Source organism: Podarcis liolepis (assembly GCF_965112155.1).
Source record: "Podarcis liolepis genome assembly, chromosome: 8".
In the NCBI taxonomy this organism is placed as follows: Eukaryota; Metazoa; Chordata; class Lepidosauria; order Squamata; family Lacertidae; genus Podarcis; species Podarcis liolepis.
This window is the reverse complement of record NC_139560.1, coordinates 6,077,692-6,103,688: the sequence shown is the minus strand read 5'-3', so window position 1 is coordinate 6,103,688 and position 25,997 is coordinate 6,077,692. Positions and strand designations below refer to the sequence as shown.

Below are 25,997 nucleotides of genomic sequence, written 5' to 3'. Positions count from 1 at the left end.
CCTGTCCATTTTATCAATCTAGCACATCGATTCCCTTTCATTTGCAGTCCACCTTTTCACCATTATGAAACCCATCTCGGCAGGGAGCAGGTGCAGACCTGCTTGGCTTCAGCCGGGAGACGTGGTGCAGATTCACAGAATTGCAGAACGGAGAAGGAACCCCAGCAGCCATCTAGCCCAACCCCTTGAAATGCAGGAATTGCAGTTGAAGAGTCCCCTCCCTGGAAAGAGGGTCATCCAGCCTCTGCTTAGAGGTCTCCACCACCCGCTTCCAAAGCAGTCCGTCCTACCCTCCAACAGCTTTTCCTAATAAATAATAATAAAAATTTTGTATTTATACCCCGCCCATCTGGCTGGGTTTTGATGTCATCCAACCATCTCTGCGACAGAGACTGCACCTCCCATCTCCTTCCTGTACAGCGCCTAGCACGGGGCCAACGTTAAGCATCGTGCAAGTGGCTGCAATGCTTAATAATAATAATAATTTATTTGTACGTCGCCCATCTGACTGCGGCTTCCACAAAGATCAAAAATACACTAAGATGTCACACATTAAAAACTTCCCTGAACAGGGCTGCCTTAAGATGTCTTCTAAATGTCAGGTAGTTGTTTATCTCTCTGATAAAAGGGCGTTCCACAAGGTGGGAGCCACTACCGAGAAGGCCCTCTGCCTGGTTCCCTGTAGCTTTGCTTCTCAGAATGAGGGAACCGCCAGAAGGCCCTCGGCGCTGGACCTCAGTGTCCGGGCAGAACGATGGGGCTGGAGACGCTCCTTTAGGTATACTGGGCCGAGGCCGTTTAGGGCTTTAAAGGTCAACACCAACACTTTGAATTGTGCTTGGAAACGTACTGGGAGCCAATGTAGGTCTTTCAAGACTGGTGTTATGTGGTCTCGGCGGCCACTCCCAGTCCCCAGTTTAGCTGCCGCATTCTGGATTACCGTATTTTTCGCTCTATAACACGCACCTGACCATAACACGCACATCGTTTTTAGAGGAGGAAAACAAGGAAAAAAATTCTGAATGAAACAGTGGATGTATCATTTTTGTGCTTCATGCTGTGGCCACAGACATGTGATCTGATGGTGAATTTGGGGTAGCTCAATGCAAAGATCCTGAGGATCCATGTGGATCCATGCTTTTAAACCACATTTTTGCACCATTGCAGCCCCAGGCAACAGTGGGTGTGTGATTTTTGGGGGGCAGGCTGCTATGTGATCTGATGGTGAATTTGGGGTGGCCCAATGCAAAGATCCTGAGGATCCATGTGGATCCATGCTTTTTAACCACATTTTTGCACCATTGCAGCCCCAGGCAACAGTGGGTGTGTGATTTTTGGGGGGCAGGCTGCTATGTGATCTGATGGTGAATTTGGGGTGGCCCAATGCAAAGATCCTGAGGATCCATGTGGATCCATGCTTTTTAACCACGTTTTTGCACCATTGCAGCCCCAGGCAACAGTGGGTGTGTGATTTTGGGGGGGCAGGCTGCTATGTGATCTGATGGTGAATTTGGGGTGGCCCAATGCAAAGATCCTGAGGATCCATGTGGATCCATGCTTTGTAACTACATTTTAAGTGGGGAGTGAAGGAAAAACACAGAAGGGACAAGAGAGCGTTGTGCAGAGAAGCAGCTGGCTAAGAAAGCAGGAGAGGGATTTTACGGGAGGGAGGAAAGAAAGGCAAAAGTTTCCACAAACCGAAGCCAGCTTTCTCTCTCCTCCTGCATGTTTTCTGGCTGCCTGCGAGGAGCACAGAGAGGAATTACTAGAAGGAAAGACCTCTGCTTTCCCCTCTGCTTGCCTGGAGGGGAGGGGATTTGCCTGCTCTTTGTTCCGTTTGAGCAAACACAGCAACGAAACAGAGGAGGGTGGGCAGTAAGACCCTGAGGCAGAATGCAGGAAAGCTGCAACTTCCTCTTTTCAGGTTTCCCTCTCGGACACAACGCACGATTGATTTTTGCTGATTTTTGTTCCTGCACTCCCCTAATCGGCTCCAGGGACCCCCCCCACATTCGCTCCATAACACGCACAGACATTTCCCCTTCCTTTTTAGAAGAAAAAATCTGCGTGTAATAGAGAGAAAAATACGGTAATTGTAGTTTCTGGGTCACCTTCAAAGGTAGCCCCATGTAGAGCGCATTGCAGTAGTCCAAGCGGGAGATAACTAGAGCATGCACCACTCTGGTGAGACAGTCCGCGGGCAGGTAGGGTCTCATCCTGCGTACCAGATGGAGATGGTAGACAGCTGCCCTGGACACAGAATTGACCTGCACCTCCATGGACAGCTGTGAGTCCAAAATGTCTCCCAGGCTGCACACCTGGTCCTTCAGGGACACAGTAACCCCATTCAGGACCAGGGAGTCCTCCACACCAGCCCGCCCCCTGTCCCCCAAAAGCAGTACTTCTGTCTTGTCAGGATTCAACCTCAATCCATTAGCCACCATCCATCCTCCAACCAGGGCATGGTTGAAAGGGAAAGGGCATTTATTTCCCGCAGGCCCCTTCGACTACTCCAGCTTGTAAGAATTAAGGCCGATCCGGTAAGAGGCACGCACAGCTCTGGCAACTTTGCAGAGCCTGGAAGCGCATAACGTCAGGTCTTCCCCCTTTCTGCCCATTTCCAAGCGGCTTGGTGTCTCCACTTCCTCCTCGCTTATCCCCAGCCCACCCCGGCGGAGAGGGAGTGGGGAGAAAAACCTCATTTTCTGGGATTTCCCCACCAAACACCCCCCCTCGCCGCCTTGAGCCAACAGCTGCAAGTCCTCAACCTCAAAGGGAGAAACTTTCCCACCCCTGATAACTTCTCGTGCAGCGAGGCCAATAAATTTCCCAGAGTTTCCAGGAGGCTGTGGACAAACGACCCGGGAAAAACCTTGCACAGAAACTCCTCCTGACGTGGCCGAAACAGGCGTCCGGACCTACCTTGCGAGTTGCCCCCGCTGCGGACAGCTGTCGCTTCTGTCACCTTCCCCCCAAAGCAGAGTGTCGCCTTTGGGGACGGGAATCTGGGGACGGGAGTCTTCCAGAGAAAAGGACGGGAACGCGAGGCGTCTCCGTCCCGGGCGGTGATGTCTGCCTTCAATTAGCAATCTCAAGTGCCAATTTAAGAGGAAAAAGCAGCGCCGAGGAGGGAGAGGAGAAGGGGGAAGAGGGAGGCCAACTCTACGGGGAATCGTAACATAATCATTTAAACTGGCAGCTTTGCAAAGGCAAGAGTGCTCCAGCTCTGGGTGGCAGCCTGCCAAGGCCTGGAGCAGCAGCAAGGGGAGAGAATATGTGAGCTACCAAAGGGGCCTGGCAGGGGAAAAAACACACCAAGGGGGGGGGGCAGTTAGTTTGTCTGGCACTAAACTGGGGTATTTGAATGCAGGAAGCTGGGTCCACATCAATACGCACTGAGAGAACGGAGGAACAGGCCAGTTTGCTGACATGAGATCAGCCTCCACAACTGGACAAAGCAACACTTCCGAATCTCACTTGCAGGACACCAGCACTCGCACTCGAGTCCTGCATGATTATGGTGTACAGCTGATGAAAACCCCACTATCTCCAGCCTCAGTCCACTCCTTGTGAAAGTCCCCAACACGTTTGAAAGGTCTTTTCCTGACAATCCTCTCCAGGCTGCAGTCATCCCTGCTGCTTGTGCACCTTTTTCTTCCACACTTTCCCCTTCCGCGTCACTTCCCATTAATCCAACTTCTTCTGCAATTACCATTTGAGGCTTTCCCTCCTTATGGAGGGTCTCAATGATGGCTTTCTGCACAGCTGTGAGGTCAGCAGCCTTCCCCACGATTGTGCTTCCTACTGAACCAGACTGAGAGACCACTTAAAGGCTCAGGAACCCATTGCAGGTGTTATGGATTGAATAGCTACTGCACCTTTTCACAATATTCTAACTTTCTGAGATTGTTAATTTGGGGTTTTCATCAGCTGCATGCCATAATAATCAAAACATAACAAATAAAGGCTTAACATATCTTGTTTTGCATGTCATATATTAGGTAAAGGTAAAAGGACCCTGAACATTAGGCCCAGTCATGACCGATTCTGGGGTTGCAGCGCTCATCTTGCTTTATTGGCCGAGGGAGCTGGCGTACAGCTTCCGGGTCATGTGGCCAGCATGACTAAGCCGCATCTGGCGAACCAGAGCAGTGCATGGAAATGCCGTTTACTTTCCCGCCAGAACGGTACCTATTTATCTACTTGCACTTTGACGTGCTTTCGAACTGCTAGGTTGGCAGGAGCAGGGACCAAGGAACGGGAGCTCAGATTCACCTTTTGAGTTGAATTACAGCGGTACCTCAGGTTAAGTACTTAATTCATTCCGGAGGTCTGTTCTTAACCTGAAACTGTTCTTAACCTGAAGCACCACTTTAGATAATAGGGCCTCCTGCTGCTGCCGCGCCGCTGGAGCACGATTTCTGTTCTCATCCTGAAGCAAAGTTCTTAACCCGGACGCACTATTTCTGAGTTAGCGGAGTCTGCAACCGGAAGCGTATGTAACCCGAGGTACCCCTGTACTGAAATAAAAACTTTTCCACGATATTCTAATTTTTTGAGTTTCACCTGTACATCAGTTCCCAAGCTTCCCAATGCCGTAATTAATGCGTCCAGGCCTCTCTTTTTCTGCCTACTCGTGTTATTCCTTCCTCTTTACACACGGAGTGTCGTTCCAACACGCCAAGCCATGATCTGGACTTTTCCAATGCCAAACTCACCGTTCTCCAGACCAGCTTACCCACACCAATGCAAACAAATGGAAAACATCCCTGGTTTGTCTCCTCCCTACGTTTCGCTTGCCAGCTTCCGCATCTCCCAAGCTATATTTGCTAACCATCACCCCCTTCCAACTTTGCAAGGTCTAGCGACTTTGTCATAGTCCAGCTCCAAAACTCCACTGGGGGAGGGAAAACGGGGACTTGCATTCATTGCTTGCCAAGTGTCTCTCTGTTTCTGAACTACTCAACTCTGGGAGCCAGTGAACAGCTAGGCAGCTCAGGGGGATGAGGAATGGAAGCTGGTTTCCACAAGAGATTGTGGAAAACCCATCCTTGGTTTGCCACAAAAAAAGGATGTTGCAGAGCTGGGAAGAGTTTAGAAAAGGGCAACCTAAATTATCAAAGGGATGGGGCAAGCTTCGCTATGAGGAAAGCTTGCAGCATTTAGGAATTTTTAGTTTAGTGAAAAGGCGAGTAAGGAGTTTATGGAAAGTGGATAAAGGGAAGTTTTTATCCCTCTCTCCAATATCTCTAAGCTCTTTAACAACACATTAAAACATTCAATGAAACGATCCAGAATGAAACAAATTCAAGCTTCAAGGAAAATATTTCAGATCCTTCTTTAAGTGACATTTCACTGTCCCCAAAGAGAAGAACAAATACAAGACTTTTAGAAGACATCTGAAGGCAGCCCAGTTTAAGGAAGCTTTTAATGTTTAACAGACCATTGTATTTCAATATTTTGTTGGAAGCCGCCCAGAGCGGCTGGGGAAACCCAGCCAGATGGGCGGGGTATAAATCATCATCATCATCATCATCATCATCATCATCATCAATATCTACTTAAACTGACAGAGCTGCCCAACAGCAGACGGGCTCTAGGAAGTCACATGTGGCACAGTGGAATAGGACCTGGGAGATCGGGGTTTGAATTCACACTGCGTCATGAATCTCAATAGGTCATAGAATCATATAATCATAGAGTTGGAAGAGACCACAAGGGCCATCGAGTCCAACCCCCTGCCAAGCAAGAAACACCATCAGAGCACTCCTGACATATGGCTGTCAAGCCTCTGCTTAAAGACCTCCAAAGGAGGAGACTCCACCACACTCCTTGGCAGCAAATTCCACTGTCAAACAGCTCTTACTGTCAGGAAGTTCTTCCTAATGTTTAGGTGGAATCTTCTTTCTTGTAGTTTGGATCCATTGCTCCATGTCCGCTTCTCTGGAGCAGCAGAAAACAACCTTTCTCCCTCCTCTATATGGCATCCTTTTATATATTTGAACATGGCTATCATATCACCCCTTAACCTCCTCTTCTCCAGGCTAAACATGCCCAGCTCCCTTAGCCGTTCCTCATAAGGCATCGTTTCCAGGCCTTTGACCATTTTGGTTGCCCTCCTCTGGACACGTTCCAGTTTGTCAGTGTCCTTCTTGAACTGTGGTGCCCAGAACTGGACACAGTACTCCAGGTGAGGTCCGACCAGAGCAGAATACAGTGGCCCTATTACTTCCCTATGCTATACTCCTATTTCAAGGTGACCTTGAAATCAGTCACAGCCTCTCCTCACCTACCTCACAGGGTCGTTGTAAGGATTAACTGAGGAAGGGGGTGGACCATGTACTCCTTGGAGGAAAAAGTAGGACATAAACGTAATAAATAAATTCTGCTTACCTGCTTAGGAAAGCTGGAAGGGCCAGCCAGATGGAGACATCTGTCGCCAACTTGGCATCCCAGAGATCTCCACGTGGCCGCAAACGGACCTGTGCCATTAGCAAAACGCTCCTAATTTCAAACACTTATGCAGAGTTGGAAGGAACCCCAGGGATCATCTAGTCCAACCCCCTGCAATGAAGGGGTCTCAGCTAAAGCATCCATGGCAGATGGCCAGGCGATCTCTGCTTAAAAACCTCCAAGGAAGGAAAGAGTCCACAACCTCCCGAGGGAGACCGTTCCACATCTTAAAGATAGCATCCATCATTACATTTTGCAGCTGAGAGATCAATCCTTACTTGATTTTCTCGGTCACCTAGACCAGGGATCAGGAAACTTTTTCAGCAGGGGGCTGGTCCACTGTCCCTCAGACCTTGTGGGGGGCCGGGCTATATTTTTTTGGGGGAAATGAACGAATTCCTATGTCCCACAAATAACCCAGAAATGCGTTTTAAATAGAAGCACACATTCTACTCATGTCAAAACACCAGGCAGGCCCCACAAATAACCCAGAGATGCATTTTAAATAAAAGGGCATATTCTACTCATGTAAAAACACACTGGTTCCCAGACCGTCCGCGGGCCAGACTGAGAAGGCGATTGGGCCAGATCCGGCCCCTTGATTGCCTACCCATGCTCTAGACTCAACGGAAAGGAAACTTTGTGGAAGAAGAAAGTGCTAGGTGGGAGAGTGCAAAAGACAGACAGACAGACAGATAGATATTGCACCCCTCCAAATGTTGGTGAAAATATACCAGCCCCTTCTCTGCTCTTCTTCCCATGATGGGCACTTTACCGACACAGCGGTGTAAGTGAGTGTGTACTATGTTTATTATATAACCCACTGTGCAATATCTAATTAAATCACAGACCACATAATTAAAACAAAGCACAGGCTGCAGAAGTAAAACTGCACCAACCAATAATTAGGGCACTCCCGTGAAAGCCGGGCGAAACAGGAAGGCGTTCCTGGGTGCTTGCAGGGCCAGGAAACTGAGGCAGAACTGGGCTTCCAATGCAGCACGTGCAAATTTGTGGTTCTGCAAAGGGCCTGCCTCAACATTCAGCTGGAAGGGACTCGCAGGGCAGAGCATAATAAATTGGATGTGTGCCATAAAAAGGTAAAGGACCCCTGGACGGTTCAGTCCAGTCAAATGCGAATATGGGGTTGCGGCGCTCATTTCGCTTTCAGGCTGAGGGAGTTGGCGTTTGTCCACAGAGTGTTTTCTGGGTCATGTGGCCAGCAGAACTAAACTGCTTCTGGCACTACGCGACACCGTGACGGAAACCAGAGTGCATGGAAATGCCATTTACCTTCCTGCCACAGTGGTACCTATTTATCTACTTGCACTGGTATGGTGCTGGAGGAGACTCTTGAGAGTCCCATGGACTGCAAGAAGATCAGACCTATCCATTCTGAAGGAAATCAGCCCTGAGTGCTCACTGGAAGGACAGACCCTGAAGCTGAGGCTCCAATACTTTGGCCATCTCATGAGAAGAGAAGACTCCCTGGAAAAGACCCTGATGTTGGGAAAGATGGAGGGCACAAGGAGAAGGGGACGACAGAGGATGAGATGGTTGGACAGTGTTCTTGAAGCTACCAACATGAGTTTGACCAAACTGTGGGATGCAGTCGAGGACAGGAGTGCCTGGCGTGCTCTGGTCCAGGGGGTCACGAAGAGTCGGACACGACTAAACGACTAAACAACAACAACTGGTATGCTTTCGAACTGCTAAGTTGGCAGGAGCTGGGACAGAGCAAGAGGAACCCACTCCGTCGCAGGGATTTGAACCACCGACCTTCAGATCAGCAAGCCCAAGAGGCTCCGTGTTTTAGACCACAGCGCCACCCGCTCCCTTTGGAGGAGTACATCCTGTATGGAGAAGAACTGGTCAAGTTCACAGAGACCTGGCCCTAAAGCCAATGGACCACCCATTCCTGTGACCCAGTGTTTGTATCAGACATATACAGTACACATGTACACACACACACACACACACACACACAGCAGAGACAAAAGACCAACCCCAATGACCCATCTCCAATTGATGAATGTCAAGCAAACCTATCCGAGGAGCAAACTTCCAACGAAACTCTACATGACGTGCTCTCAGCTGGCAGAACTTTCAAATCACCCCACTGAGAAGAAGTCTTGAGGGCTGTTCTGCCTGGGCAGGATCCAAATTGGAAGCTTACTTCCCATGCTAAACTGACTCTGATTAAACCACACTTTGCTAGCCAACAATGAGCATGCTGCAATTTTCAGGGGCCTGAGTAAGCAGGCGCCTGGGGATTTTCCAACCCGGGTACCGTATTTTTCGCCCTATAGGACGCACCGTCCCATAAGGCCCACCTAGTTTTTTGGGGGGGAAATAAAGGGAAAAAAATTATTTCCCCCCCAGGTGCGGGGCTGGGGCGGCCCGAGCTTCCCCTGACCCCAGCCCCCAAACAGGCAGCTCTCTGCAAGCCGTGGGAGCCCTGCGCTGGCTACCGCTGCTTGCAGAGAGGTCCGCGAAGCCTGGACACGCTGATCGCAGCGCGCGCAGGCTTCGGGATGCCGGCAACTCTCCCCAAGCAGCGGGAGCGCTCCTGCTGCTTGCGGAGAGGTCCGCGAAGCCTGGAGAGCAAGAGGGGTCGGTGCGCACCGACCCCTCTCGCTCTCCAGGCTTCAGCGAAAGCCTGCATTCGCCCCATAGGACGCACACACATTTCCCCTTCATTTTTGGAGGGGAAAAAGTGCGTCCTATAGGGCGAAAAATACGGTAATTCGTCTGCTATATATTCTGGCAAGTTGTCGGCTCTGCATTTGGACATCTCTTTTGGCATGGCACCTCCTGAGAGGAAGGGGCAGGTTTCTGTTTCCATTCTTGATACAACCGGGTGCCAATCTGAATCAAGATGGCGGAGGGAGCTTTTCAGAATGGCACTGATTTTCACCGGCGATTTCAAAATCAGCTCTTCTGGTTTCTGGGAATTCCCATGCGATGCCAGGCACAAGGCCGCCAGTTGAATAAAAATAAATAAACTGGTAAGAGCAAGAGACTTTGCAGCCTGTCTCAAAATGGCTTGGTTCTGGTTTAAGAGCATGCTCTGAAGGGGCAGAACAGGCCTGAAAATCACATCCTCCTTTCAAATAGTTCGTGGGATTTAATAGGCAAGAACAAAACGAAAAGCAAACGCAATGCTTGACCCAAAACTGCGAAGTTTACGGTTTTTTGTTTGTTTGTTTGTTTTTTGCATACACACATCTTTAACTTGGCATATAACTACAGTGGTACCTCGGGTTAAGTACTTAATTCGTTCCGGAGGTCCGTACTTAACCTGAAACTGTTCTTAACCTGAAGCACCACTTTAGCTAATGGGGCCTCCGGAGCACGATTTCTGTTCTCATCCTGAAGCAAAGTTCTTAACCTGAAGCACTATTTCTGGGTTAGCGGAGTCTGTAACCTGAAGCGTATGTAACCTGAAGCACCACTGTATACGGAACTAAGACTGCTGGTGTCTATTAGTACCAAAGATTCCAAGATAGGCAGAGACAATTTTCATTTAAACACACACTGTGCTATAGGAAGGCGGAGGAAACACACAGGCAACAGCCCACCTCTGGCAGTTTCACTGACATTTACGGCTGAACTCAGTGGTCAAAAGCAATATCCCTCACGTTGTTGACTTCAACAGCACACCTGCTAGCGTTTATTCTGGTATTAGTAACATATCTGCAGTCCTGAGCCTCTCGGAAGGCCACCTGTCAAACAAGGCTTGGACCCTGCAAGACGTATTAGTTATTTCCCTCTGAATTCCTGTAGAAACGCGAGATCACCTTGCATCCTTTTATCTCCTTTCTCAAGGCCTCGCAATGAGATTAAACACGGTGGCCAACTTTCACGGTTCTGTGCACACGTCACTTAAATATAATCGCTTCCCACACACTTGCAAATCAGTATTTCTGCCAATAAGCTCCCCTCTTTCTGAATGTTTCTGCTGACGCAGGAGGTGGGAGGTTGTCAGAAAGCTGAGAGGGAGGCAAAAGTAGGAGGCGATGCCCATCGCTGATAAAAAACACGGGGGGGGGGGGAGAGAGAGAATGCCATTTCCTGCAAAGTTAGGAACAAAAGCTGCCTTTGTGCCAGCAAAACCACTCCACCAATCCCTGACCTCATCTCAGTGCTATTTGCCTGAACAGAAACCAAGGAAGAATGGCAGCCATGTTGCACAGGCCCAATACCAGGATGTCAAGAACAAAATATCAGCCCAGCAACTACAGTGGGACCTCGGGTTACATACGCTTCAGGTTACAGACTCCACTAACCCAGAAATAGTACCTCGGGTTAAGAACTTTGCTTCAGGATGAGAACAGAAATCGTGCTCCGGCGGCATGGCGGCGGCAGGAAGCCCCATTAGCTAAAGTGGTGCTTCAGGTTAAGAACAGTTGCAGGTTAAGAACGGACCTCTAGAACGAATTAAGTTCTTAACCTGAGGTACCACTGTATCTACAAATGCAAATGGCACCAACTTGACTCGCTGCCTGGCATGTTCACAGAGTGGGTGATAGTTACAGAGCAAGGAGCTGAAGGAGGCAGCATTCGGTAGACATGATTTCAGGGTCGAGGGTTCAAACCCCACGTTGGGCAAAAGATTCCTGCATTGGGGCAGGTCGAACTAGATCAGGGTTTCCCAAACTTGCGTCTCTGGCTGTTGTTGGTGCTACAACTCCCTAACTTAGCAGGACCAGTGGTCAGGGATGAAGCAAGTTGTGAGGCAGACATCAAAGTTCTGAAGATCCAAAGCAGCAGGGCTGTTTCTGGCCTTGCAAATTCCTCCGTTGAACCTAAACACAATAGGGTAAAGGTAAAGGGACCCCTGACCATTAGGTCCAGTCGTGGCCGACTCTGGGGTTGCAGCACTCATCTCGCTTTATTGGCCGAGGGAGCCGGCGTACAGCTTCCGATCATGTGGCCAGCATGACTAAGGCGCTTCTGGTGAACCAGAGCAGCACACAGAAACACCATTTACCTTCCCGCCAGAGCGGTACCTATTTATCTACTTGCACTTTGATGTGCTTTCGAACTGCTAGGTGGGCAGGAGCAGGCACCGAGCAACGGGAGCTCACTCCGTCACAGGGATTCGAACCGCCGACCTTCTGATCGGCAAGTCCTAGGCTCTGTGGTTTAACCCACAGCGCCACCCGCGTCCCACAGCGCCACAGTCTGCAAATGACTTTCAAAAACGCCCATTGTAAAAATAAAATAAAATACTTAACTTTGTGTTGCAACAAACTCTCCTGAGATCCTGAACGCTAAAGAACGCCACTTGGGACATTTGCGGACTAAAAGAGGGAGAAGAAAACTGCAAGACAGAGCACGAAAGTGAATTGTAGCTGCCGAAGATTCGGGGTTCAGTACTGCTTGCTCCAAGATCCCTTGCAACAGCTCCACAAGCACTGCCCTAGTGGAGCCCAACCAAAAAAGGTGACCACTTTGAATCTTTTAATTTGGAAGCCATCCATTGAAGGTGAACTTTGGAAGAATTGGGACAGATAAACGGAAGTAATTCTTCATGTAGAAATTGCTCCTCTCAGTCTCCTCTTTTCCAAGCTCAGAACAGCCAACTCTCTCAACCGTTCCTCCTAGCAGGAGTGCCCAAACTTTTTTTCCCAAAGAGGGCCAGATTTGACGGAGAGAACATGCGTGAGGGCCAACCAAAGTTGAGCCTTTTTAAGGATTTTACCCCAAAGTTGACCATCTTGGTCCCACCTTGTCTGCACACGTTCCAGCTTGTCGACATCCTCCTTAAATTGTGCCGCCCAGAACCCAGAACTGGGCGCAGGTCTCCAGCTGGGATATGCCCAAGGTCAAATAGAGAAGGATGAACGAAGATGAGGGGAGAATCATAGAATTGTAGAGCTATAAGGGACTCTTGAGGGTCATTTTAGCCCAACCCCCTTGAAATTCAGGAATATGCAGCTGTCCACAGGGGGAATCGAACCCGTGACTGTGGCGTTACCAGGCACTGTGCTCTAACCAACTGAGCTATTGTTTTTTGCCCCGTCCCAACAAGGCCACCTCGCACCTTGAAGGTTCCCCAAAAAGGGAATGTAATAATCTGCTGGAAGAAGGAAACTTTTTCACAATTTCTTTTGGTTACCTGATCCAAAAGCTGCAGGGCTTAGGAGAACACGAGGTCCAGAAGGAAAAGTCCTTGGCAGGAACAGTTTCTTCTAACCCACCCAGACAGTGCTTTTCTCCCCTGATGCAACAGAGCACCCTTCGTTTAATACCGCGAAAGGCACAGGGGGGTCACGCGAGGTGAAGAACGCTGGCATCCCGCTCAGAGAGGGAGCACCTGACTCAAGCTAATAAAATTAGAGGGTGGGGGAATACAGGTGGGGAATACCCTCCCTTGCGAACGTTTGCCTGCTTAGAGGGATATAGCCGACGGGGACTAGGTAAGACGAGGCCAACTTTTGGATGATTGAAGGTAGGTAATATTCTACGTTGCAAAATGGGCTCTGAAGCTCCAGGAATAAAAAAATAATAATACTCGTATTTTGCATCTTTAATCCAGCAGGCAAAAAGCATAAAACAGGATTATCTTCCTGCTGCGCTGCCAAATTGCAACAAGTTCGGTCAGGAATAATAAGGGATGCCAAGGGATTCGAGTTCCTGCCTTCACTCCCAGATATAAGGGCCGAAACCGCATTTCCGCTGGTTCTAGCCCAGGGGTCAGCAAACTTTATCAGCAGGGGGCCGGTCCACTGTCCCTCAGACCTTGTGGGGGGCTGGACTATATTTTGAAGGGCAAACGAACACCCCCGTACGTCACCCGGTGAGATTTCAAATTTGGGCGCCACCGCAGAGCTGTGAGAAGCACCACAAGCTTCTGGGTCCCGCGCCCTTTCAGCTGCACATTGGTGGCGCTTGCCGTGACGTTGGCAGAATTCCAAGTGCCCCGGGTAGGAACGCATAGTGCGCCTGCCTGCCGCAGAAGCGATCTCCAGTGACATTTAACTTTTGAGGCCGCAGCGTTCCTCCTCACACAGACACAAGGAACATGCTCCGCGCATGCAGAAACCATGCCAGTCTGCCCGAAACGCAGGCCGTCCAATCCTACGCCCTTGGCAACGGACGGCAGCGCCAAGAACTCAAGAACGGCTGCCTGTTTCTCTCTGTCTCTCTCACACACTGGCTGTTTGCAGATTTCCTGGTCTGCATCTGGGCTGTCAACCAGAAACGGAAAGTAGGTTACTGTCTCATCATCCGCCCGGGCCTCTGACTCGAATCTTCAAGTGCCTTTTGCAATTCAGCCAGAGCAGCACTCACAGTGACAATGAGACCGTGAGGCAGCAAAACAACACACACACAAAAGCTGCTGCGATTTTGCTTTCTTTGCAAGCCAGGAATATTCACGTGGAATATTTTAAAGGCAGCAAAGTCAGGCAATGTAGATTTTGCAAATTCCCATGCAAACCATACTTTGAACTCCTTTTTTAAAATTTTATTGGAAATTTTATTTAAAACAAAACATAACCCCCCCACCCCCTCATACAGAAATCCACCCTCATTAAACGCGAACATAATATACAATGAGCATAACATACAACAATACAAACAACCAAACAAAAGACTTCCTTTATCCTGTATCTGGTCTCCTTATTTACTACTTATAAACCGTTTCCTTTACGAATTAAGATTTTTGTATCCACAAAGTCTCCTGCAGACATTAATCGAAACAAGTCCAGGTATGTATTTTGGGGCACTGTTTTGTGAAGTATTCTCTGCATACCTCGAACTCCAAATGTGCTCTGACCGGAACAGAATCGCGTTTTGAATTTTGAACCTTTTGCGATACGATGCAACACTCAAAAAAGTGCGCCCACCCCCAAAACAAAAATCCCTATTGGGAAAAATTACGTAAAGAAATGCACACAAGGAGGGAAGTGTGTTCAGTTCTTCGCTGCACCCCATGGCCCATCTAGTCCAGCAGCCCGTGGGAAACCAGCAATCAGGATTCGAACACAAGATCCCTCTCCTCTCCAATGGTTTCCAGCAGCTGGTATTCAGAAGCATCGCTGCCTCTGAGGGTGGAGGCAGAACACAGCCATCCTGGCTAGCAGCCACTGAGAGCCTTTTTCTCCTCCACAATTTTTCCCAATCCTCTTTTAAATCCAACCAAGTTGGATGGGAGGGAGTTCCACAGGTTAATGATGCACCTAATTAGGCTTCCAGCAGGCTCACAGCTGTGGGCTGTGCTTCTTGGGGCGAGCATGAAACGTGTTACCTCCAAGGAGCTTGAGTTGATGTGCATGGTTATTCCGCTTCCTCGCTAAAACCCAACAACAGCTCCGTGAGTTGGGTTAGGCTCAGAGAAGACAGCAACTGGGCAACAGTCACCCAGCGAGCTGCATGCCCGAGTGAGGATCTAAACTCTGGTCTCCTAGTTCCTACTCCGAAAACGCTAGCCACTATGCAACACTACCTCTCACTTTTCACAGATATCTGGTGCTTGGCAAAGCACGGCCCTTCCTTGAGTTCTCCGCACGCAAAGGTGCCACATGACACTTGTTCCACATTCTCAAAAAAGTGGTCTGACAATGTAGTAGCTCCCATTACCCTTTGGAACTCCCTGCCTCTTGACTCCAAGCAGGGATCTTCCGCGAAGTCCATTCGTCGCCTGCTATAAACATTTTTGCTTAGGCAAGTCTGCCCAGATATTCAGAATCCCAGGGTGTGTGTGTGTGTGTGGTTTTCTTAGGTCACTGCTGGCTTCAATTCTTTGAACGTTTCGCTTTCACTAATAATTTTGTTTTATAATTAAGTGTTTTAAATTTGTTGTTAGCCACCCTGAGCCCGGATTTTGAACCGGGAAGGGCGAGGTATAAATAAAAATAAAAATAATTATTATTATTTATAAAACGCTTTGAGGTTGTTGGTTTTTGGGGTTTTTTTACAATCAAGCGGCATGTAGATTTTATGAAATAAATCAGGGGTCAGCAAACATTTTCAGCAGGGGGGCCGGTCCACTGTCCCTCAGAACTTGTGGGGGGCCGGACTATATTTTTTGGGGGGTGGGGGTGGAAATGAACAAATTCCTACGCCCCACAAATAACCCAGAGATGCATTTTAAATCAAAGGACACATTCTACTGATGTAAAAACACACAGATTCCCGGATCGTCCGCAGGCCAGATTTAGAAGGCGATTGGGCCGGATCCAGCCCCCGGACCTTAGTTTGCCTACCTGTGAAATAAATAAATACAGAACTGGGTGGAGGGAAGAAGGACACGCACAGGTCATGGGGTTACCTGTTCGGTCAAGATATGGGGGCACCTGGAGATATAGATGGGGCCAGTGTGTGGGGGGATAAAGACAGTTTCGTGTCTGTAAATGCGCCAATGGTCAGATTAGCAGAGAACAGAGGTCTGCCACCTTATGACCTCTCAAAGCCCTGGAATGCCTCCAGGATTCAAGGAGATACCAGCATATTTGCAAAGCTGCTGAATGTGGTTTCTTAAATGCTAGCAGCTCTGATCTGGAGAGAGACAGAGAAGGGAGGGGAACACAGAGACGAGGAAAAGAAGAGAAAAACAGGATGAAACACAGATGCTGAAACCCTGTGGCTGCAGACCCTTGATAATTGCTGGTTAAAAAGCAAAACAGGAAACTAACAGCTTATACCTGTGTGTGTGAATGGTGCTGTTTCTTTCCTCCGTCCAAAAAAAGAATCACACATACAGCTGTTAAGAGACTTTTGTCAAGGCAACTGCCACCCAGAATGCCCCCCGCACACATTTAAAAATCACTTCCCCTTTGTCACAGCCAATTCTGAAATGCAAAACTCTTTTTTCTAAAAAAGCGCTAAACGCTGCACATCTGCTTACATTTTTAATTCTATTTGCATGAAGAGCAGAATCTTTGGAGAAATGCAAATATCTTACGGGAAAGAAGCCGACTCGAGCGGAGCAGAACTCGAAAAAGGCAGGGGGGGGCCTTTGCTTTCGCGATGGTTTCGGCGCTTACGGTAAAACCCGGCTGGTGTAAAAGAAATAGAAAAAGTCCCTGCAAATGTGGGGTGGGCGTTTGAGGAAGTCACAACTGCAGGGGGACGGTTAATGAGCGCCTGACACACCTCGCTGTCTGATTTTCTTGTACTTTTTGATTCATTCAGAATATTGTTTTGCTTTAATATCGGGACCTGCTGATGGCATTTTGCAAGGATCTCTCCCCACCCTCCGCAACAGCATTGCAAAAATAGCCATCACAACCCACTTCCAACGTTTACGCTCACCCAATGAAGGGTTAGGGACGCAGGTGGGCTGTGAGTTAAACCACAGAGCCTAGGACTTGCCGATCAAAAGGTCAGTTGTTCGAATCCCTGCGACGGGGTGAGCTCCTGTTGCTCGGTCCCTCCTCCTGCCAATCTAGCAGTTCGAAAGCACGACAAAGTGCAAGTAGATAAGTAGGTACCACTCCAGCAGGAAGGTAAACGGAGTTTCCGTGCGCTGCTCTGGTTCGCCAGAAGTGGCTGAGTCATGCTGGCCACATGACCCGGAAGCTGTATGCTGGCTCCCTTGGCCAGTAAAGCGAGATGAGCGCCGCAACCCCAGAGTCAGCCACGACTGGACCTAATGGTCAGGGGTCCTTTAATGAAGGGTTAATCCGAAGACGGAATAAGGAAAAGGCAGCTCCAGGGAGTTTACCCTGTTTTGTGTCTAGTGAATTTGCTGGACCTTGAGCCAAAACGTTGAGAACATCTAATGCCATGGCTTCGTACAATGGCGGGAGTTTAATCTCATTGATTCCGAACTGCAACTATTCTGGGGTAGGGGTTCAATCACATACAGTGGTACCTCTGGTTGTGAACGGGATCCGTTCTGGAGGCCAGTTCGTAACCTGAAAGGAACGCAACCCGCGTCTGCGCTGTACCATTGCGATTCTCCGCTTCTTCGCATGCGCATGACGGCATTTTTGTGCATCTGTGCATGCGCGAGCGGTGAAACCCAGACGTAACCCTTTCCGGTACTTCCAGGTCGCCGCGGGATGCAACCTGAAAAGACGTAACCTGAACCAAACGTAACAAGAGGTATGACTGTACCAGCAAAACCAGGTGGCACAGCTACGAGTGATTGGAAGGTATTGAGCAGGGGTCGGCAACGTAAGGCCCATAGGCCTCAAGCAGCCCATGGTTTAACCGGCCCACGATCCGCCCCTGAACCGAGCAGCCCGCTATGCGAGTCCCTGTGCACTGCGCTAAACCGGGGCAATGCGGCACGGCAACTCGCTTCCATGGCACTGGAAATTGCATCTGAGCAGACTCCGGAAATCGCGGGTGCGGGCGCGATCCGGCCCATGGAAGGATCTCTGCTGGAGTGAACCAACCCAGGCGAGGTACACCTTGCCAACCCCTGGTCTTGAGCATAACAACAACAAACCTCTGGGTACGTGAAACATATTCAATAAACACACAAGACGTAACCTGCTGTATGTTTGATAAAATAATGTATACTATTCATTGTATTGAATTGTAGTTTTCAACAGAAACAGCTCAAAAAGTTCAACGAAAAAAGTAGAAGACCCAGTTCATTCTTTAGTCAGTTTATGCATAAGGTCCATATATGTGAAAGTGTCTATTCCACCTGTCTGTTCAGAGTCGATGATATATAGATGATTTGATATTCATATTTTCTGAGGATATTTTTGAACAGTTTAACCGCTGGATCAATAGTGTAAATTCTCACTTGACCTATGAAGGAACATCAAGTTCACATCATTTTACCTTTTCTTGATTTAGAAATTTTTGTGGATGAGTCAAGAATTAAAGTATGTCCTTATAAGAAAAGTACGACTAGAAATCTCTTGTTACATTATAGATCTAATCATCCCAAACATCGCTGTGATAACCGTCCCATAGGTCAGTTTCTAAAACTAAAACGCAATTCATCGGACCCAAAAGACTTCAAAGCCCACTACGTTTTTCGTTGAACTTTCTGAGCTACTTCTGTTGAAATCTACAACTCAATACAATGAATAGTATATATTATTTTTCAAACTTACAGCCGGTTACGTCTTGTGTGTTTATTGACCCCTGGTCTTGAGCAAAAATCCCACGTCCCCAAGAGATGATTTTTTTGCAGGAAGGAAAGCGACAGGGAAAACGCACAGCATCACAGACCAGGATAAATGTGTTCTCTCAACTAACCCAGTGGTTCCCAAATGTTTTGAGGGCAATGCCCCCTCGGTGCCATAATAAACGTAATCATTCAAAAACGGCAGTTTGCACCAGGAAGCGAATGACACAAAACAATTTTAAGCAGTGACAATTAATTGCACATTTATTCAAAATCCGAACAAAACTATTTAATTATAGTTTCAACGACACGGATTCTTAAGCCTGATAGTCAATGACACCCCCCCCCGCAGCCCCTCCTACCCCGAAACACACTTGCCTCTCAGCGCCCCCGCTATGTAATCCCACGGCACTTTTGGGAACCACTGATCTAACTTCCTTGTAAACCAGGCATGGCCAAACTTGGCCCTCCAGCTGTTTTGGGACTACAATTCCCATCATCCCTGACCACTGGTCCTGTTAGCTAGGGATGATGGGAGTTGTAGTCCCAAAACAGCTGAAGGGCCGAGTTTGGCCATGCCTGCTGTAAACAAATGAGGATGAACGCTCTGTTGATAAGAACATTGGAAGACCTTGCTGGGTCAGGCCAGTATTTCACCCATCCTCTTCTCACAGCGGCCAACCAGAGGCCTGCAGCAAGCAGGATTCGAACACAGGAGTCCCCTCCTTTCCCGCAACCGGTATCTGGAAGCATTTCTGCCTCCAACTGCGGAGGTACACAGCACAGCCATCGCGGCTAGTAGCCATCGATAAGACTTCTCCACAGAGCTGTCCAATCCGCTTTTAAAGCCATCCCATTTGGGATGGCCTTAAAAAGCAATGACAAACCTAGACAGCATCTTAAATAGCAGAGACATCACCTTGCCAACAAAGGTCCGTACACTTAAAGCTATGGTTTTCCCAGTAGTGATGTATGGAAGTGAGAGCTGGACCATAAAGAAGGCTGATCGCCAAAGAATGGATGCTTTTGAATTATGGTGCTGGAGGAGACTCTTGAGAGTCCCATGGACTGCAAGAAGATCAAACCTCTCCATTCTGAAGGAAATCAGCCCTGAGTGCTCACTGGAAGGACAGATCCTGAAGCTGAGGCTCCAAGACTTTAGCCACCCCATGAGAAGAGAAGACTCCCTGGAAAAGACCCTGATGTTGGGAAAGATGGAGGGCACAAGGAGAAGGGAACGACAGAGGACGAGATGGCTGGACAGTGTTCTCGAAGCTACCAGCATGAGTTTGACCAAACTGTGGGAGGCAGTGGAAGACAGGAGTGCCTGGTGTGCTCTGATCCATGGGGTCACGAAGAGCCAGACATGACTAAATGATTAAACAAACAACAGTTGGTTGGGCCCCTCCTGCAGCAGCGAGTTCCACAGATTAACCACACGCTGTGCGAAGGAGGATATTCTTTTTACCTGTCCCTGAATCTTCAGCATTCGGCTGCCTGGATCTCCCCTGCTTTCTCTTCCCCGAGCCTTATCACTTACCGGCAGATTTGTAGCCGTCTGCATGCTTTCAATCCAGCGCATGAGAGAGAAAGACTTTCCCTAAGAGTCAGAGGGAGCTGTTTGCGTATCCTTGGCAGACGAACAGTCCTGCTCTTCCAGCTGCAGTGGGAGAGAAGGAGAGCCTACAGGCGTGCGAGAGAAAAGGGGAGGACACCGGTCTAGCAAGATCCTTATCAGAAGGTCATTTGTTTGCCTCTCGCAGGAGCAGCTGTGGGAAAGAGAACGCACCTCCTGCGCACTCAGCCAGCACCACCAACCGCGACACGGCCTCCCTGCCTCTGGCACCAGGTGCGCGGCTCCAGTTTGGCAGCTTCCTGGCAGGGCAAGAACCTGTTTTGAGGTTCTCTTGCTTCCCCCACCGAGCCACAGAGAGATCGGCACTTTGATCCCAGGCCTGCCAACTGCATCTCGGAGTCTGTGGCAAGTGAGCAGCCAGCCCTGTGGCTGCAGATCCCTGATGAATGGATTTAATCAAGCCCAGTCCTATTTGGCAGAGCTCGCTGGCACATGGAACGCTGCCTGTTTCGAAAGGCCGGGCGCGCATTGCAAACTTGGTTTGGGGAGAGATTATATACCATAGAACACCGGTCCCGAAAGACCTACATTGGCTCCCGGTACGTTTCCAAGCACAATTCAAAGTGTTGGTGCTGACCTTGAAAGCCCTAAATGGCCTCGGCCAAGTATAGTTGAAGGAACCCTGACAAGACAGAAGTACTGTTTTGGGGGGACAGGGGGCGGGCAGGTGTTGAGGACTCCCTGGTCCTGAATGGGGTAACTGTGCCCCTGAAGGACCAGGTGTGCAGCCTTGGAGTCATTTTGGACTCACAGCTGTCCATGGAGACGCAGGTCAATTCTGTGTCCAGAGCGGCTGTCTACCAGCTTCATCTGGTATGCAGGATGAGACCCTTCCTTCCCCGTGGACTGTCTCGCCAGAGTGGTGCATGCTCTGGTTATCTCCTGCTTGGACTACTACAATGTGCTCTACATGGGCCTACCTTTGAAGATGACCCGGAAACTGCAATTAATCCAGAATGTGGCAGCTAGACTGGTGACTGGGAGTGGCTGCCAGGACCATATAACTCCGGTCCTGAGAGATTTTCATTGGCTCCCAGTACGTTTCCGAGCACAATTCAAAGTGTTGGTGCTGACCTTTAAAGCCCTAAACGGCCTCAGCCCAGTATACCTGAAGGAGCGTCTCCACCCTCATCGTTCAGCCTGGACACTGAGGTCCAGCGCCGAGGGCCTTCTGGCGGATCCCTCCCTGACAGAAGTGTTGTGATGTAGACTGTATGACTATGGAGAAGCTCTTTCAGGCACTGATTCAAGAGTAGTACAGGGATCCGAAAATCAACAGTGACTGTTCGAAACTAGTAGACTCCACGCCAAACTGTGTTCAAATGCTGCTTAAAAATAGCAGAGGTCATATCCACGACTAATGTACGTATATGTGAGTTTTGTACATGTATGTGTACAATAAACTACATTGTTTGTTTCATTTAATTTGCAGAAGGGTGTAACTGGGGATGGGCAGAGAAGAAAAGCAAGAGTTGGGGAGGGGAGCAAGAACCCCCCATCCCCAACATACAACCCCCCCCCAGTCTCTTAAAAACCCCCAGCGAAAGGGCCTCCCTCAATCCCCCAGCCACCGAGGCTGTGTGGAAGTATTTAAGATTTAAGCTCTCATAAGGGACACATTTTGCCAACTCTGCTATTCCCCAGCGCTGCTCCAATTTAATGCTGCGCCCACTTTCTCTCCTTGCTTTGGTGCTGCGGCTGCATTTCTGATGTGGTTTAACAGCTTGCTTTGAAATTCAAATCGCCAGCTGAGTCGAGGGGTGGTGGTCCCTTGCGTCCCAGGATCCTTCCACAGCTCTGTTACGTGCGCTCCAAAATGACGCGCAGGAATTTGTGTGTTCCCTTAAGCACGTGTGATGCATTACACACAAACAACGCCACACGCCTGCTTTCAAGTTTTCAATGCATCCCTTCCTTACTGGACCCGTAACTGAATACACAGGAAGATACACACTAAATAGACACAACCTCCATCTTGTTTATTTCTGTTCCGAGCTAAGCAATTTTGCCTTTTGCACACTGTATCGGCAAGTTTCTCAAGACAGCACGGTTGTCTTTGCCCTAGGCTTGGCATAACTATCAGTAGAAAGGCCACATATTTCGAATTGCATTGCCCTGGACAGTACTTTGCTTGACCCATCTTCTAAAATGGACTCCTTCGGCGATTGCCACTTCTATCCCTGTTCCATTTTTTAAAACGGAAAATGACAACTTAGTTATTTCTTACGTTTCCAACCCACCTTTCCTCCAGGCAGCTGAAGATGGTGCGTATCACCGTCCACTCTTGATTTTATCCACACAGCAACCCTGAGTATTAGGCTGGACTGGAAGACAGTGAAGCAGGATTCGAACCCTGGTCTCCCAGGTCTTAGTCCAGCACATTTTAATATTATACCACCCTGGCTCTGGCAGGTTGACGACGAGGGCTCTCCAAAATAAAAAACAAAAGAGAAGAACTGCCCAGGGGATCGTTCACAGGAACATTGTCTAACGTTGCTAAGTTATATTTTCCAGTTCCTGGCAACTGTTGATTTCTGTGTTTCACAATTAAGCTGGTTACAAAAATCAAATCAGTTCAAGCTCCCAGGCTGCTGCAGATTCAATAATCTTGTGTTTTGCTCCAATTAAGTTAAAGTTTTTGAAAAGCACTTGACCAAATAATTTTGGCTTGTATCCACCTCGCAATGTACCACTGGTTCCCACCAAAGTCCTCTTCCTTGCTCCAACTCTGACATTCTTTAGAAAACTAACACTTAAGGCAGGTCCACGAAAGTTAAGGCACAGTTACTAACCCCTAGGAACCAAATATCAAGCCATTTGTTGTGCAGGGGAACAAAATCACGTCGCGCTTTCCTGACTGATAACCTGGAGAATATTCCGCTCGCCTTAGGCGAGTGACGTAACAATATGGAAGCACTCTTAGGGATTTGGGATGTGTGGGGAACCTACTTCGCCCCAGGGGCCACATTCCCTGATTGAAAACCTTCTGAGAGCCGAATGCCATGGGCAAGGCCAGAGGTAATAGTGCGTGGGACAATGAATTGAAGCTTTTTCCTAAGTAGGCTAGTTTCCACAGACTGCAACCACGGAGCTACATCAGAAAAAGAGCAATCTCTGCCCCAAGCGGCATACAAACTGGAATCCTGACACTGAGGGAGCCAGGAAAGGATAAGGGAGGAATAGGAAAGGGCTGCAAAGGTTGAGTGCAAACCTGTCGTGGGGATGACTTTCAGTTCAAGGGCCACATCCCCCCTCCCAGGGGCCAGATGTCAGAGGCAAAATTCAGCACAGCAACATAGGTCCTGAATGGGGTAACTGTGCCCCTGAAGGACCAGGTGTGCAGCCTGGGAGTCATTTTGGACTCACAGCTGTGCATGGAGGTGCAGGTCAATTCTGTGTCCAGGGCAGCTGTCTACCAGCTCCATCTGATACGCAGGCTGAGATCCTATCTGCCCACAGACTGTCTCGCCAGAGTGGTGCATGCTCTGGTTATCTCCCGCTTGGACTACTGCAATGCATTCTACGTGGGGCTACCTTTGAAGGTGACCCAGAAACTACAACTAATCCAGAATGTGGCAGCTAGACTGGTGACTAGGGACGGCCGCCGAGACCACATAACACCGGTCTTGAAAGACCTACACTGGCTCCCAGTATGTTTCCAAGCACAATTCAAAGTGTTGGTGCTGACCTTTAAAGCCTAAATGGCCTCGGTCCAGTATACCTGAAGGAGCGTCTCCACCCCATCATTCAACCCAGACACTGAGGTTGAGTTATGAGGGTCTTCTGGCGGTTCCCTCGCTGCAAGAAGCCAAGTTACAGGGAACCAGGCAGAGGGCCTTCTCGGTGGTGGCACCCGCCCTGTGAAATGCCCTCCCACCAGATGGCAAAAGAAAAATAACTACCAAACTTTTAGAAGACATCTGAAGGCAGCCCTGTTTAGGGAAGCTTTTAATGTTTAATAGGTTATTGTATTTTAGTGTTTTGCTGGAAGCCGCCCAGAGTGGCTGGGGAAACCCAGCCAGATGGGCGGGGTATAAATAATAAATTATTATTATTATTATTATTATTATTATTATTATTATTATTATTATTATTATTATTATTATTATTATTATAAAAATCATTTTTCATTGGAGTACTTTCAACACACCCAAGCACCTCTATTCTTTATATGGGGGGGGGGGGGAGAGGGAGGCATGATCAGAGCTCAAGAACAGATTCCAGCCAGGTAGAAACATTCAAGGAGGATGTGAAGCCGGAGGATGGCCAGGTGCAGAAGCCTAAAGGGCCACATTTGGGCGCTGGGACCCCTGCTTTCGGCCCTTAGGAACATGGCACACCTTCAGGTTGGTAAAAATACCTCCAAACACCAATACACAGAGCACCGCATTTCAAAACTTCTTCCTACTCTAACACCACAAAGTCAAGACAGGAAATGCCCTCGAATCGTTGCCCAGAATGCTGACTGTGGGCTGGACCCAAAACGACAAAATGGCAAGCAAAGGAAAGATGTGCAAATGTCAAAACTCCGTCAACACAGGGCATGCGCATAGGAATGGCGTCAGGCGTGCTCCAGAGGCAGCTTGGACCACAACCATGTTGTTTTAATAATATAAATAATAAAAATAAAAGTTACTTACCTAAATCAGCACACGCATCCAAGAAATCTCCCAACAGATTCAAAAGCCGGGAGCAGTAAATTCATCTGCCTCCAACAAATTCCATGCTCAGCAGTTTCCCAGGTCACCATCCAAGCCCCACGCCTGTAAAGATATTGACAACAGGAGCAATGATTTGTATTATTATTATTATTATTATTATTATTATTATTATTATTATTTTAGATATGCTGTAAGCTGCCCAGAGTACCTGGGGAAACCCAGCCAGATGGGCGGGGTATAAATAAAATAATAATATCTGCTAGGATGGATCTTTAGGATTATCTTTAAAATTCACCTGTGCCCTAACCACCTAACTTGGCTCACTTTTCTGATCTTGCTGTTCTCAAGTATATCACTGCCAGTTACAGACCAAAGTAAATAGTGCACTAGATATTGCTTCTTGCTGCACGAAGCAGCCAAGTCCATTTAAAGGTTAGAAGAATTGCTTAAATTTAACACCTGCAGAAATTCCGGCGTCCCAAACGTAATATTTAAAACTACCATGCTCTTTTTTTTTCTTTTTTGGCTACAAAGATTCTTTAACAAGCTGCGAGGCAATTGCATTCAGCACCATCCTAAGTTAAAATACAGATTTGCAGGGAGAGCAGAATGTATACGGATGGCAGCTGAGAAAGAGACGCACACAACTTTTTAAAAATGGACACGAAAGCTGCCTGAGATTCTATGGCAGACAACATAGAGATACTCAAACTTTGCTGTGGATTGCGGATGACACACATAATTTCCTGCAGTTAAGTAAGAAGACTCAAGGCTCTGCTTCACGGCAAAGTTCCTAAGCACAGGAAAACTGTTCAGAGCACACAGGTTTTGCATGTTACGTTCTATTTTGATATGGGGACTCTTGTCCCTAAGTTTAAGTAGTCAAGCGAGAATCATCCCCATCAGGTTTCTGTTCTGCGGAGCCCATGATCTCACCTTACGTGATGCTATGGTGAAAGCTGGGAAGTCAGATGAGGCAATACTTGCAAAACAACCCACAGCAATATAGCCAAACAGGAAGAGGCTAGATACAAGCAAGAAACACAGACTGCAATCCCTAGCAGAGCTACGTTCATCAGAATCAGAGCCCCCTTATTTTACACTTGAAAAGTAATACTTTAGAGCTATATGGCCAAACTAGACATTTCGTTTTGGGAGCTTCAGCCACTTAGCACCAAGCTTATATATCCGAGTTTCTAACACT

General features: G+C 48.3%; 1 protein-coding gene across 2 annotated transcripts in view; it reads right to left on the bottom strand.

Annotated features, from left to right (window-relative positions):
- PTP4A3 (protein tyrosine phosphatase 4A3) overlaps nt 1–25,997 on the bottom strand; it is a 104,934-nt gene that overhangs the window by 61,232 nt on the left and 17,705 nt on the right. The window contains exon 2 of one of the 2 annotated variants that reach the window (XM_083517082.1): nt 24,773–24,895. The gene's annotated coding sequence lies outside the window, so the exon portion shown is untranslated. Of the gene's footprint in view, nt 1–2,922; nt 3,213–24,772; nt 24,896–25,997 lie in introns of those variants that run through there. The other variant, XM_083517085.1, reaches the window with a different exon arrangement.